The sequence below is a fragment of the Gymnogyps californianus genome, chromosome 20, assembly GCF_018139145.2.
Source record: "Gymnogyps californianus isolate 813 chromosome 20, ASM1813914v2, whole genome shotgun sequence".
In the NCBI taxonomy this organism is placed as follows: domain Eukaryota; kingdom Metazoa; phylum Chordata; class Aves; order Accipitriformes; family Cathartidae; genus Gymnogyps; species Gymnogyps californianus.
In genome coordinates this window covers 798,848-811,020 of record NC_059490.1, presented here as the reverse complement: position 1 = coordinate 811,020, position 12,173 = coordinate 798,848, and the positions used below count along the sequence as shown (strand labels likewise).

Here is a 12,173-nt window from a genome sequence, read left to right as displayed (position 1 = left end):
ATCTAAGGGAGAGAGTTGTTCTCAATTGGTAAGTGAAAAAAATAAAGCGGCTAGAGAGAAAATGAGGTTGTTTCTCAGGTGTGTGTGCGGTTGCATTGAAAGTGTGTGCGGTTGCGTTGGAAATGACTGAGCATTGTTTTACAAGAAAATCAAGCAGTATAATCTAACCCAGATTATTTTTATCAGGCAGAGAGGTGAATAGGAGAAAAAAAATCAGTGCTGCATACTTGCACATCATGCTCAACTTCCCAGGACAGGAATGTTCCCCCAGGAATTAATAACTAGCAAGCAATTACGAAAGTTCATACCTTTCTTTTCCATCCTTGCTTGCCCACCCTCCAAGGTAGCTGCAGCCAGCAACAGTTTTCTGCTTGTTGGCGTTTCTGGATTTTGATGCGGGCTCTTATCGTCAGACTCTCCTCTATCGCTGCTTGCAGGAAAACGTCAACATTTGCAGAACTAGATCAGAGCCCTTTTTAGATAACGACGAGTGGAGAAGATTGCTATTTAAAAAATTACTTTGCTTTTAGCAAATTAGTGTAACCAATTAATCCCTGTTTGTAATCCCTGGCTCGCTCTCCAGGAGGATGCCTGCGCTGTTATGGAGCAGGGAGGAATTTTGTCCGAGCACTTTGAGTGCGCTCCTCGCCGATATAATTGCTTCCCTTCTGTTCCTCCCTAGCAGTCCTGCGGAGACTGTGCAGTTACGTGTGCTCTCAACAGCCCGAAAGGATAGGATTTCCCTTAGGAGGGATCAGATGATTAGCTTATAAATAGTAAATGCCTGTTCAGGCCTACTTTTGAGTGTGTGTTGTTTGGTTGCTGTCTTGCTCTCTGTCTTTGCAACAAGTACAACCGCATCTGCACCTCCTGGCCCAGAACCAAATCCAAGGAAATGGGGCATACTTTCCATCGGAGATAATGAATTTCTGCGAGGAAGGAAGCTGCCCTGGTGCGAGGTGCTTCAGCTTTGCAGCCGGAGCTTTAGACATGGTGATTGATTTGAAAGGCTCCAGCAGCAGTAATGTACTGTGCTGCTGCGTACACCGGGGTGGTGCGTGGTTCCTTGTCTGCGCAGGAAAATCAGCTCTTTTAACTGGGAATGTGAGCTGAAATGAAACTGAAACACATTCAGTGGTTGAATCCTGTTTGAAATGAGCCCATTTTCCTGCCAGAGAGCATGTGCTGGTACCGGGGAGCCCTTCTCTCTAAGCCTGACCTCTTGAAGTTGTTTTTGGGCCGCACGCACACATCCCCCTTGCCTGCCGTCTGTTTCCCTCCAGCTTCGCTTCATTTCTCTCTGGTTTGGTAAGTCTTATGGTTGCTGAGAGGGTTCAATGCACGTGGAGGTTTATGGTCTGTCAAGACTCCTTCCCACACAGCCCTCCGACAGCTCTCCCGCTGTGTTTATGCACAGCCTTCCTCGCGCTGAGGTTTTGGCGTGGAGCCTCCATTCACTCTGATGTACCTGGGTTTGCCTCTGAGCTGGAGGAACCCCTTCCCCTTCTCCAGGGCGCTGTGCTTTGCTGGGGATGGGAATCGAATCATGGGAATAGTTTTGCATGGGATTTGTTCTGCAGTACCTTTTGCAGACCTGAGTGATCTGGGTACGGTAGATTTGAAAGCAGTGTGTTGCCTTTTCTAGGGGAGATAACATTAATAGGACATAGCAACAACAAAACTAAACAGATGGCTCCTGCTCTTAGCAGTGGTAATGACTTTGCTGCTACTTATTATTTTGACTTTGCTCCTTCTCAGTTGAGAGATGCCCTCAAATTTCTTCTTCAAGAGGGAGAAGCCTGCCCAGGGCCTATCCCAAGAGAGGAGAGTTACGTGTCTGTATATTCTGTTTCAACACGTATCAAGTGACAGGCCTCAGAGGCTTCCTTTTTTGTTGTGTGTATTTGTAGGTGCCTTATTCCTTTTCGTCTCTGATTTAGAGCAATACCAATCTTCCTTCCCTTGTGGATCATATCACTTAACTTCTAGGTGGAGTGTTTGCTCAACAGCGTGTTTGATACAGCTGATGCATGCACTATAAACCCCGTGAAGGTCAGCTGTCCTGGGCATGCACAATAGAGTTTTGCTTTTGCCAGTATTTATTTTCCTGGGGGAAAGAAATATCGCACTGTCTCTTGCAAGGGTGTGGATCTGATCGCACCGCGGAGGACGGGCACGGCATTCACGGGAGGGATGGCGATGAGGACTGAGATTTACCTAAGCCTTGGGAATGGGGTTTGTTAGGAATAAGGTGGATGGGACTGTTCTGATAGCAAAGTACGGGCTATATATTGGGCACCTCTGTCTGAGACCTAGCAAGAAGCCGAATCTGGTGACTTTTGCTGAGGCTGCTCACCGCCGTCAGCTCCACCCCTCTTTGGAGGAGTCTGTCCTGGCAGCAGAGACATAGGTAGACACAGCTCACGACTTATCTGCTCGGGGGCAAAGTCTTGTATCTGAACTTAAGCCCACATTCACGGCAGGGTATTCTCTAGAGCTCAGCTTTCTTCCATTTCGTGGCTCAGGCAGCACTGACTGGAAAGCGGAGTCGTCGTTCCTTTTCCAACCTGACCAGTTCTTCATTGCAAAATGAAATTGTGGAATTGTTCTGTCTGGCAGAACGTGCTTGGACATGGTACTGCTTGTGAGTGACAGCTTTATGGTAAGGACCCTCAAAGCATTTCTACTTTACAGTCAGTTCAATTGCTTAGACTCTGCCAGTCTTTCTCTGATGGTCTCTGTTGAAACTGAGAACTGCTCCGAGCGAGGGGTGCAGTTTGCATTGTTCCTTCTGGAAGCTTCAGAGGGTTTTGTTGTTTTGTTTTATTCTAGAAACTTGTTGAAGTAGCCAGCTTTCTCTGAGTGGATGAGTGCCTTGTGGCAATCCAGCATAAATCTATTCAGTTGCCGCTGTTATTTCAACTGTACTGCCTGGATTCACAATGAATTTTTTTTTTAAATCTCTCAAAGTAATCGTCGGAAGCGCACTTTATCGCTGGAGCATGACTGGCACATAGCACTCGGTACCACCAGCGCACAGCGTGACAGCCAGGTGGAACTCTGTGTCACTATCTTAATGTGAACGAGAGAAGCCGTTGTCCTGTTTAGTATCTCATTTACGAAGCACCTACACCCAGTTTTGACAGCATCTCACTGAGGGTACTCGGGGAGAGCACGGCTGGCTGCCAGCACAGAGCTCAGGTCGGTGCCTGTGCTTCCTGCAGCACGGCTTGCCTGCCAGTACCACCTGGCAGCATCGTCACCCCATGGGCTCCTCCTGACCCGGGGTGTTCAGGTTTAGGAGGGCAGAAGGAGCCCTGGAGTCATGGCTTCTCAGCCCAGTCAGCGTTGTTTGGGCTTGTACTTGCTTCTGCTTTCTGGCCCGACTGCACAGCCCCCTTCCTGCCTCCCACCAGGTCAGGGCTGCAGCTGCCCCAGTGCCAAAGGCACTTCTGCCTTCCTTCCCTAATGGTAGACTGAATTTCCCAAAGGCTAAAATGTTCTGTTCTTGCTGAAAACTTTGGAGCAAGCTGACAGCGTCTGGGTGCAAACCAAAAAGCCTGTGTTGCCCTGAAGGTCAGACTTGGGTAAGTGGAAGTGAGTCTCTTCAGGCACGAGGCTCGGGGAAGCTGAAGTCAGATGTGAAACGGAGCAGCCTGTGTGTGGTGGGGCAGAAAGCTGTGTTTGGATGGGGGAGGTACAGCTGTAAAGTGTTTGGGGGGTTTGGTGGGAAGATAAACAGCAAAGTGGGATTTGGTGAGCTCTTCTGGAAGCATCAGAGATTTTTTTTTTAAGGTGCTTTATGTACCACTGAGGATGCTGTGTCTGCTGTACATTACCAGCGACCTGGGGTGTTAAATTTTCTCTCTGGCTGTGCTGAAGTACAGTCCATGTTTTGGAGTCCTGTTGTCAACTTTCCTGCGCCCTTGGGTAGGTCTGGGCCCTTGTCAGCCCCTCATTCCCTCTCCAGTGCTCCTCCAATGTGACAAGTGGTGTGACTCCAGGGTTTGTCACAGCCTGATACTTTTATGTCCTCTGTATGTGGGAGTTATTTCCTTTGATGCTATAGTTCAGTGCTGCTTTTTTTTTTTTAAAGCTGAGGCCCTCGTGACTTGGGGAAGTGCTGCTGAGTTCTGGTGTGATGAATATCTGCCTGCCTCTGTGACTGCGGTGCTCCTGGGCAGCCATTTCCCTACAGTCCCAATGGGTTAGACAGCATAATGGCTGGGATCCCTGCAGGGCGATTAACTCTTGTCTCCTCTTTCTGGGGTATCAGCTTTTCTTTCTGTGTATTTGAATTCTTTGTGCTTCTAGACAATGTGCCTGGTTCTTTTCAGTCCTCTGCAAACATATCTATCACCTGCCTGGCATGGAGGGGAGATCTTCTGCTTCTAGAAAGTGCCAGCGCTTAATATTTCTCTTGTCAGGGGAGCTACTGGCTTGCATTTTTCATATCCACGCCCTTTACAAGCAGCTGACAAGAGGCGACTACTCTAGGAAAGGAAAGCGCCCAGTGCCCCCAGTTTCTGCACACCTTCTCTGGTAACCTGGTGATATCTGAAGGCCGTGGGTATGCGTGCAAACCCAGCAAATAGCTGTGGATATGGAGAGAGGGAGTCTGGGCAAAGAGAAATGTCATCTTGCTTGCAGCAAGGAAACTTCTCCGTCTGGACCGGGTTTCCACAAGGTGCCAGGCTCTCTGCGTGCTGCCTCTTTCCCTTTTGCAGGAAGAGGGAATAACACCATGTCCAGAGAGAGGGACAGAGCTGAGGGCAGCCATGGCTGTTTGCAAAGAAGTTGTAGCCTCGCTGAGCTCATCATCTGTTAACGAAGTGATTGTGAATTTTGGTACTGATGTCAGCTCTGACACTCCTAGGCTCGGGTTGGTACCAGAGCTCGTGCGGTACAGTGCCTTTATAAAGTAATTTTATTGCTAGATTTAGGGAGTTTTATCATCCCTGGGATAACCCACTGCTGTGTATCCTTTCTGTTCCTGCTCCAGCTCCCACACTGCCGCCCTACTCAGGGCCTTGTTGCCTCTGATTCAGGCAGGTGAAAAGTATATTGGGCTCTGAACGTCTGTTGTTGATGTATGCTGGCCTTTCATGTTTGCATTTAGCTGCCTATGGGAAGAGAAAGTACCTTGATTTCAAAGGAGAAGTGCTTGTTTAAGCTGTGAAGTCCCTATTTTCTGGGGGGGGGTTTTGAACCTGTAGTGCATCATCCTAGTGGCAGTTGTAACTAAAGGGCACATAACAACAAGAATACACAATCTTTTCGTTAGAAGTCCTGCGGTAAGGGAAGGGCTGTGGTGGGAGACTTCCAAGTATTGGAGGTATGTTCAGAAATCCCCGAGGGGACATAAGAGCAAGTCCCAGACTTTCCCTGTAGCTTTGCCAGATTGTACCATCTTATAGGGCAGTGTCAAGTGCTCCTCTGCCTGGAGTGGAAACGGTACCTTAAGCAAAGTTGTTGCTGGAGCAGCTTTGCTCTGATCTTTCTGCTGATGTTGGCCTGACAGCTGTGACAGCTTCATTTTTGTTCCTCAGCCTGGCAGTTGTGATCCTTCAAGTGGGCGTTTGCAGGGCCTGGTAAGAATACAGAGTGGGAGCTTTGGGAAGGCAGTGTCTTTCAGAGAGGTGACCTGGGCAAAATTAATCTTTGCCTTGAACAGTAAGCGATGATGTTGACTCTGTGCTCCTGTATAATGTTGTAATACTGTGAGTTCTCGGGGTGCCAACCCTAGAAGAGCAGATGCTTTCTTTTTGTAGCACAGCAGGTTGGTAGCATGAAGAACCGTCTTGGAGAGGAGCTTTTCTGCTTGCTGAAGGTGAGGGATGAGACTTGGTGAAGGAAGTGATAATTAATGGAGTTGCCTCAGGCTGAGATTTGATGGACTTAGAGATGATCAGGGCCTGCAGGGGAGCCCCGGCAGTACTTTAAGGCGAATAAATGATCAGAAGAAATGAATGAGCCGGCATGCTTTTGTCTGAAGAATTGGTAATGTCCTTTCTTGTGCCTGTCGCTGACTCACACCACTGACCGTTCCCGTTAGGAGAGCCGATAGCTTCTAGCATCCAAGGTACTGTGCTCATTATAGGGCGGCCTGGAGACATATTGCAGGCAGCTGCTGGAGGGAATGCCACGTTACCGGCAGGCAGCCAGCACGAACTGGATGCAGAATCACAGGGGGAGTGGATGCCAGGGCTGGTATGTGCCAGCAAGCGACTCATACCCCTCCCTCCTGTCCTTTGCACTTCTTTGGACTGGCACGAGATCATTTCTTACCTACTCTGTTCTTTGCTCTTTCCCCTTTCTGTAATTTTAAAAGTTAATATATTCAGTCTGCTAGCTCTGCTCTCTGGGGATTGTCACCCCTCCCGGCATGCCAGTGGGCAGACGGGTACCTTTCTACTGCCTGTTCTCAGCGTTTCCATCGGAAAGAGGGTAGCCAGGCACCTTTGGATGCTGGATAAGATGATCCTAGACACAGCCTGTTTTGTTCAGCAAGGAGCATAAACAGATTATTTTTAATATAAAACTGTTGAATGCAGAGGTTCTGTGAGATCTTCTAACTGCCTCATTAGGAAACAGTGTGCAGAGCTTTCATTGCCATTGCTAAATGAGGCAGAAGAGGAAGCAAAAGTGTTTTCGTCCTGTAAAGTAGACTAACAGTTTTGTTAGTCCCTCCCTCTCTTTCTCTCTTCTACTGCATCTTTGCTGCTTCAATAGGTGTTTCTATGAGAGGAATTTCCAGAAGTATGAGAGAAACTGTTCTGCCTGTGGGCTTGCCTTCTTTTATTGAAATACAAGAGGAAGTTACTTCGACTTCTCAGAAAAGGTTCAATAGGTCCTGTAGCAGAGGAAGTGACATTTTCAGCATGTTTTACTAATGACGAATCAGTCAAAATCGAAGCCTGAACGAGCAGCCAGTTCATCTGTTGGAGTTCCCTGGGGAGCAGGGAGCCCAGCGGGCAGGATCCCACCGCGCTTGTGCTGCAGATAGCTGTGCTGTCACTCCTGCTTCCTCCCACCCCCCCAAAAATCGCAGAGCAAAGGGTTGTTACTGGAGCAACAGAAGATGGGAAGCGGGACACCTCGTCGAGTGCTGCAACTCTGACTTCTTTCAAAGACGCAGCTTTCCGCTCTGCCTGTTCTCCGTTACTGCCGGCACCCAGAGCTGTTGTGCTGCAGCCCTGGGTGCTGGCTTGCATTGCAGAGCATGTGCTGAAATGAATACGCAGTGCTGGGGAAAATCTGGCTTCAGCTGAAATTGCTGATAGATCTGCTGCTGATTTCAGCGGCCATGGGATTTCATCTGTGCATGTCAGTGATGCACTGATGGGAGGAAGGTGACTATCTCATATCTGAGCAAAGACGATAAAAATCCCCTTGAGATTTGTCTTTGTGGTTAGATATAGTAAGTCTGATGCATTTCATTTTTGTCCTAAACCCTTTAGAGGCAGGAGTTTGATCCTTAATGAGTTTTAATACAGTCAGGTATTAAAGGTAAGAAACCCCAGGCTCTGTTCCTAGCACTAAAAAAATTCATGTGAATTGCAGCAGATGAGTATAAATCCTCAGGCTCCTTTCAGTACTGAGCTCGTCACATGGCCGTCTTCATACCCTGTCCTGGTGGAAGCTGGCAGCGGGGAAGGGACAGTGCGTGTGAATTTGTGCAGCTCTTACTGCTAGATAAGCAGGGGACTTGCTATATATATCGAATTGCCTTCTCTTTCCTTTTATTGATTGGCTGGGGATTTCCCTTTCTAAGAGTGCCTTTTGAGAGGACGTCATGGACAGCACTGTTTTTAGAAACAGTTAAGCTCATGGTAGAGCAGAGATGGTAGCAAGTAAGCTCACCTGAACTTGCTGTCCTGCCCATGTCGTTTGAGGTGAGTTTATTAATGGAAGCAGGTCAGTGTGCAAGGCAGTCCCTTCACATGATTTTCCACTGCTAAAGTGCAAAACATTTTTGAAGGCTCCAGATACCTAGAAATTAAAGACCAAACGCTCCAGTTTAACCTTCTTAAATGAGAGATTTCGGGGGCTTGAGGTGGGAAGGGGGAATTGTTAAAGGCTAGGTTAGGTATTGCTTGGTATTGGGAGGGAGCAGTGTGATACCACCCCCAGAAAAAGCCTCGTGAGGTGCAGGTTTCAGAGTTCATTGCTGTACGTGCCTGGTTGGGAAGAGCAGCAGTGACAACACGAAGTCCTGAGAGGGCTCCCCTCTGCAGTGGCATGAGGAAGGAGGACATCCAGGCTGTCGTCATAACGTACTGTCCGGAAAAGCTGCCTGCAAACCTAGCGCTTCCGCAGGAGCTGGCAAGTTTGACCGTTGGATGACCGTGCTCAGCAAAAAGCGAAAGATTTCAAGCTGAACGCGTAATCGAAAGTGAGCTTTTAACTTACTAATAACAATTCTCAAGGATTTTTCTCTCATCTTGTGGTCATCTGTCTTCCTGTAGCTTGATGGTAGAAACCCTGAGCAGATGTTCGTTGCTCTGTCTTAGAGTGTTCTTCCTGTGGAAGGTGGAGTTGTGTACTTAATTTGATAATGGTGCAATTATTGCAAGTTTTAGAGAGGAACAGGGTTTCCACCAGCAGTAGGGAGGAGCGTTCAGCAGAGGCATGTGTTCCCAGCCACGTTTCAAGTGGTTGGACGTCGCTGTCAGCTGCAGACCCTGGCACAGGATCTTCCTCTTCTCGTTGGTGCAGCTGGTCGTGGGGAGGCTGCTGGGGAAACTGGGCTTGGTTTGAGGGAGTCAAGAGAAGAAATCTTGATGCTTTGTTGTCCTCTCAGACCTGCTCTGGTTTCAGTCGTAGCTTTTTCATGTACATGTTTATGTGGGTAGCTTAAAAAATGGTTCATTTTATTCCCATGGAAGGAAACCACCCTTGGAGAAAACAGGCTCTCCTAGAAATTTTGTATGCGAATGATAGCGCATGGCCTCTGGTTTGGGGTCTGCCTCTGGTCAGCAGCACTTGCAGAACAAGCTCGGGGGTTTCAGCACTGAGGAGGCACAGCCGGAGCTGGAAGCGTGGCCATCTCAGGGCTGTCAAACCCAGTAGCGTTGCAGGACCATTGTAGGGCATAACTGGGCATAACCTGGAATAACAGCAATATTTTTTTCTTTCAGACACTGTTTCTGTTGACTGTCCCAGGGGGGATTCAGATACTTGCAAGCAGGTACCAGTTTAGTCTAGTACCAGTTTGGATGCCAAAGGTATCCTGCCTGGCCTCCAGCTGCCTTTACTGAGGGGTATGGTTCCCTTGTCAGTCCTGTCCTCTGGCTGCAGGCAGATGCCTTAGAAACCTTAGAACTTCTAAAATAATACCGGATGAGTACGTTTACGCACCTGTATAAAAGAATAATAGAAGTTATATTTGTAATAGCAACTGGGCTGAAGTTGTATTGCTGCTGTTTAGTTGAAATTATTTTAAAGTACCTAGATGGTGAGTACGAGCATATTGCAGCTGGATGCTCCGAAGAGCTGTGAGCTTGGCTGGGGAAAGTTGGTGCAGGGTGGAGAGGGGGAGCAGCACACTTCAGGATTTTCTCTGTTGATTTCTGAGCCTTCTGGTGCATTTGGGGCACATATTTCAGGCTTTTTTTCTGCAGTCACAAAGACTGCCTTTCAAAGAAAACCACAGCTGTCAAAGACTCTACAAGTTGATGGGAATTAAAAGGTGAATGCTCTCGATGCATAAGAAGAAATGAGTGTTTGCACAGAGACCAGTTTAGACAGCGCTTCTCCAGCCTGGAGACTTGGGATGTGACCTCAGTAGTGCAGGCACCGTTTCCTTGAAGCCATTGGTGCTTCCTTCCTGAGATTGAGTTAAAATCTGCGTACGGTGCAGCGTGGAGAGAGGTAACGGGGCTGCCAGCAGAGTGAGAGGGAGCCCAGTGCCCACGCGTCTCTCTGGGGCTACAGGCAGAGGACCGGGAGCAGGCAGGAGCCTGGATTGCAGCTGGGATGGGTCCATCTGCACTGCTTTGGGTAGGGACCAGGCAATTGTTTGTACTTGAATAAAGGCTTAATTGTGACTCTAAATATCCTAACTGCTGTTTTAAAGAAAAGCAAACAAAACTGGAGAACAACGGACTGGAGTTACAGGGGGCTTTGGAAATGCTTGCCAAAGCTGTGCTTCCTGTCTCCCTTAGGCCGGTGGTTATGAAGTTCAGCTTGGAGCCTTGGCTTCGAATCCCTTCTCTACCAGCTTGGGATGAAAGGCCTGGAGGGTGGGGATGGCATGGGGACGGTGGGGGCTCTTTAGGTCCATGGTTCCTCCATGTGCCATTGAAATGAATGAGGGGTCTGTCTCGCTCTCTGCTGGTGTCTCAGCTTCTCGCTGGCTGTGATGGGAAATGAATCAGCGCAGCGATGGCAGCGCGTGTGGCATCGCACAGAGCCTTTGCCAGTCCCTGTTCACTGCCAGTTCGTTAGGAAGATGAAGGAGGAGGCAGGGGCTGACCTGGCAGGGGAGCATCCCTGGTGTGCTGCTGCTGCCACCTTGTGCCACCGGCTGCCCCCAGCCCCTTGGCTGCTTCGCCTGCAGAGCGGGGGTATTTCGCTGCCACAGCCTTGGTAAGAGAAAGGAGATGATCCTGAGGAATGCATGCTAATGGTCCTTGCTCTGCAGTATGTGGGGCTTTCTTCGCAGTTGCTGGTTTCCCCTTGAAACTCTGATTCCACTGTTGTTAATGTAGAGTGGAGTCAGCTGGCAGGCAGGCATGCTGCTGGAATTAATTATGCTTATAATCATTGCAGGGATGGATAGCAGTGCTCGTTAGGGGTCTGGCAAAGCGCTGGGCTCTGTTCTCTTCCCTTGTAATCCTGCACACCTTGATGACATCTGGGTGGCACTGCTGGACCCTCCTTGCTGTAGGTGTCCTCTGAGCTGGAGTCTGTCAGTCTGTCTGCCCGTGCATGTGGTGTGAACTGTTTACTGGCTCCTCTGTGTGTCCAGCTCTCCTGACTCCTGGCTGAGTGAGACGTGGCAGGGCGACCTTGGCAGAAGAAAGGATGGGATGGACAGAATGGTGCTGGAGAAGTGGTCCTGCAGCTTGGATGTGCCGTAAGGATCCCCCCCTCCCCTTTTTCTTTACTCTTCCACAAAACAAGTTGTCATTAGACTGCTTTGGTATTGTCCCCAGGCTAAGCTATTCCCTGGCCCTGAAGCGCAGAGATGCGTGGCAGGTCTTCACTGCATGCGTATCTCTGGCCCGGCCTATCGAGTTAGGCATTTTTCAAATTCTGGTGGTATTTTCCTCCCCTGAGCTCTAGTCTCATTTGCCCTTTTCCCCCTCCAGCTCTCACCACACCCTCTTCTACATTCCCGCATGCTTCCTTCCATGGCTGCCACTTTTGCTGTTTCTTCCACCCTCGGCAGTCCTCACTTCTACACCATTCACCAGCACGAACCCCAAAACTGCCTGTGCCCCAGCGCAGTTCCCGCCCTGGGGTCGCTCACCCCAGCCCAGCTGGAGCAGAGGCCCCTGTTGCCACCAGCGTCTCTGCCCTCGGGGTCTGCATTGCTCTTCCCAAGCCCTGCAATGTCCAGCCCATCTCTCCTCGCATGTATTTACTTTTCCAAAACTTCTCATGTTCATTCTCACTTTTGGCAGCGGTGCATCCATTGCAGCACGCCAGGGCCAGGCCTGCCTGCAGCGTTGTGGGCTCAAGGCTCGTGTTGGATCTGCTCTGGTCTTCGCTAAACAAGAGCTTTGCTTTTGTCAGGCATTAAGCCCGTGGCTGCTCCGGGCACAATTCTGACTTCTCCAGTCTTCTTTCCCCTTCCTTTTTAGTGCAGAGGACCTTCTTTCTTTGCAGGGAAAAAGACAAAATAGCATGTCAACGTCCCCTCCCGCCTCTCTGCATTTCTCATGGCACTCTTCTCCTTTCCCTGCACCAGGCACAAGTTCTCCTCTGGTTTGTCCTCTTGCCTCTGAACCTGTGCTGTCTCTTCCTCCCTGTTACACCATTCTCCTTCCCCCTTGTTCTCAGTTTCTCACCTGCCTCTGAATCCTTCCCCATGCTGTGTAGTTTCTCCCTTGTTACAGGCAAAGCTCACCTCTGCTCCTGCTCGCCTCCTGTGGCTGACTTCCCTCCCCCCTTTCATGGTAGGTCCCCTGTAGGTAACCTGTTCAGACTGAAGTCCCTCACCTCCT

The 12,173-nt window shown here is 49.4% G+C and overlaps 1 protein-coding gene across 1 annotated transcript in view; it reads left to right on the top strand.

Moving 5' to 3' along the window:
• Positions 1–2,650: 2,650 nt before the first annotated feature.
• Positions 2,651–12,173, top strand: part of MTMR4 (myotubularin related protein 4) — a 53,201-nt gene continuing 43,678 nt past the window's right edge. Inside the window, 1 exon segment of the mRNA XM_050908930.1 lies at positions 2,651–2,662. The gene's annotated coding sequence lies outside the window, so the exon portion shown is untranslated.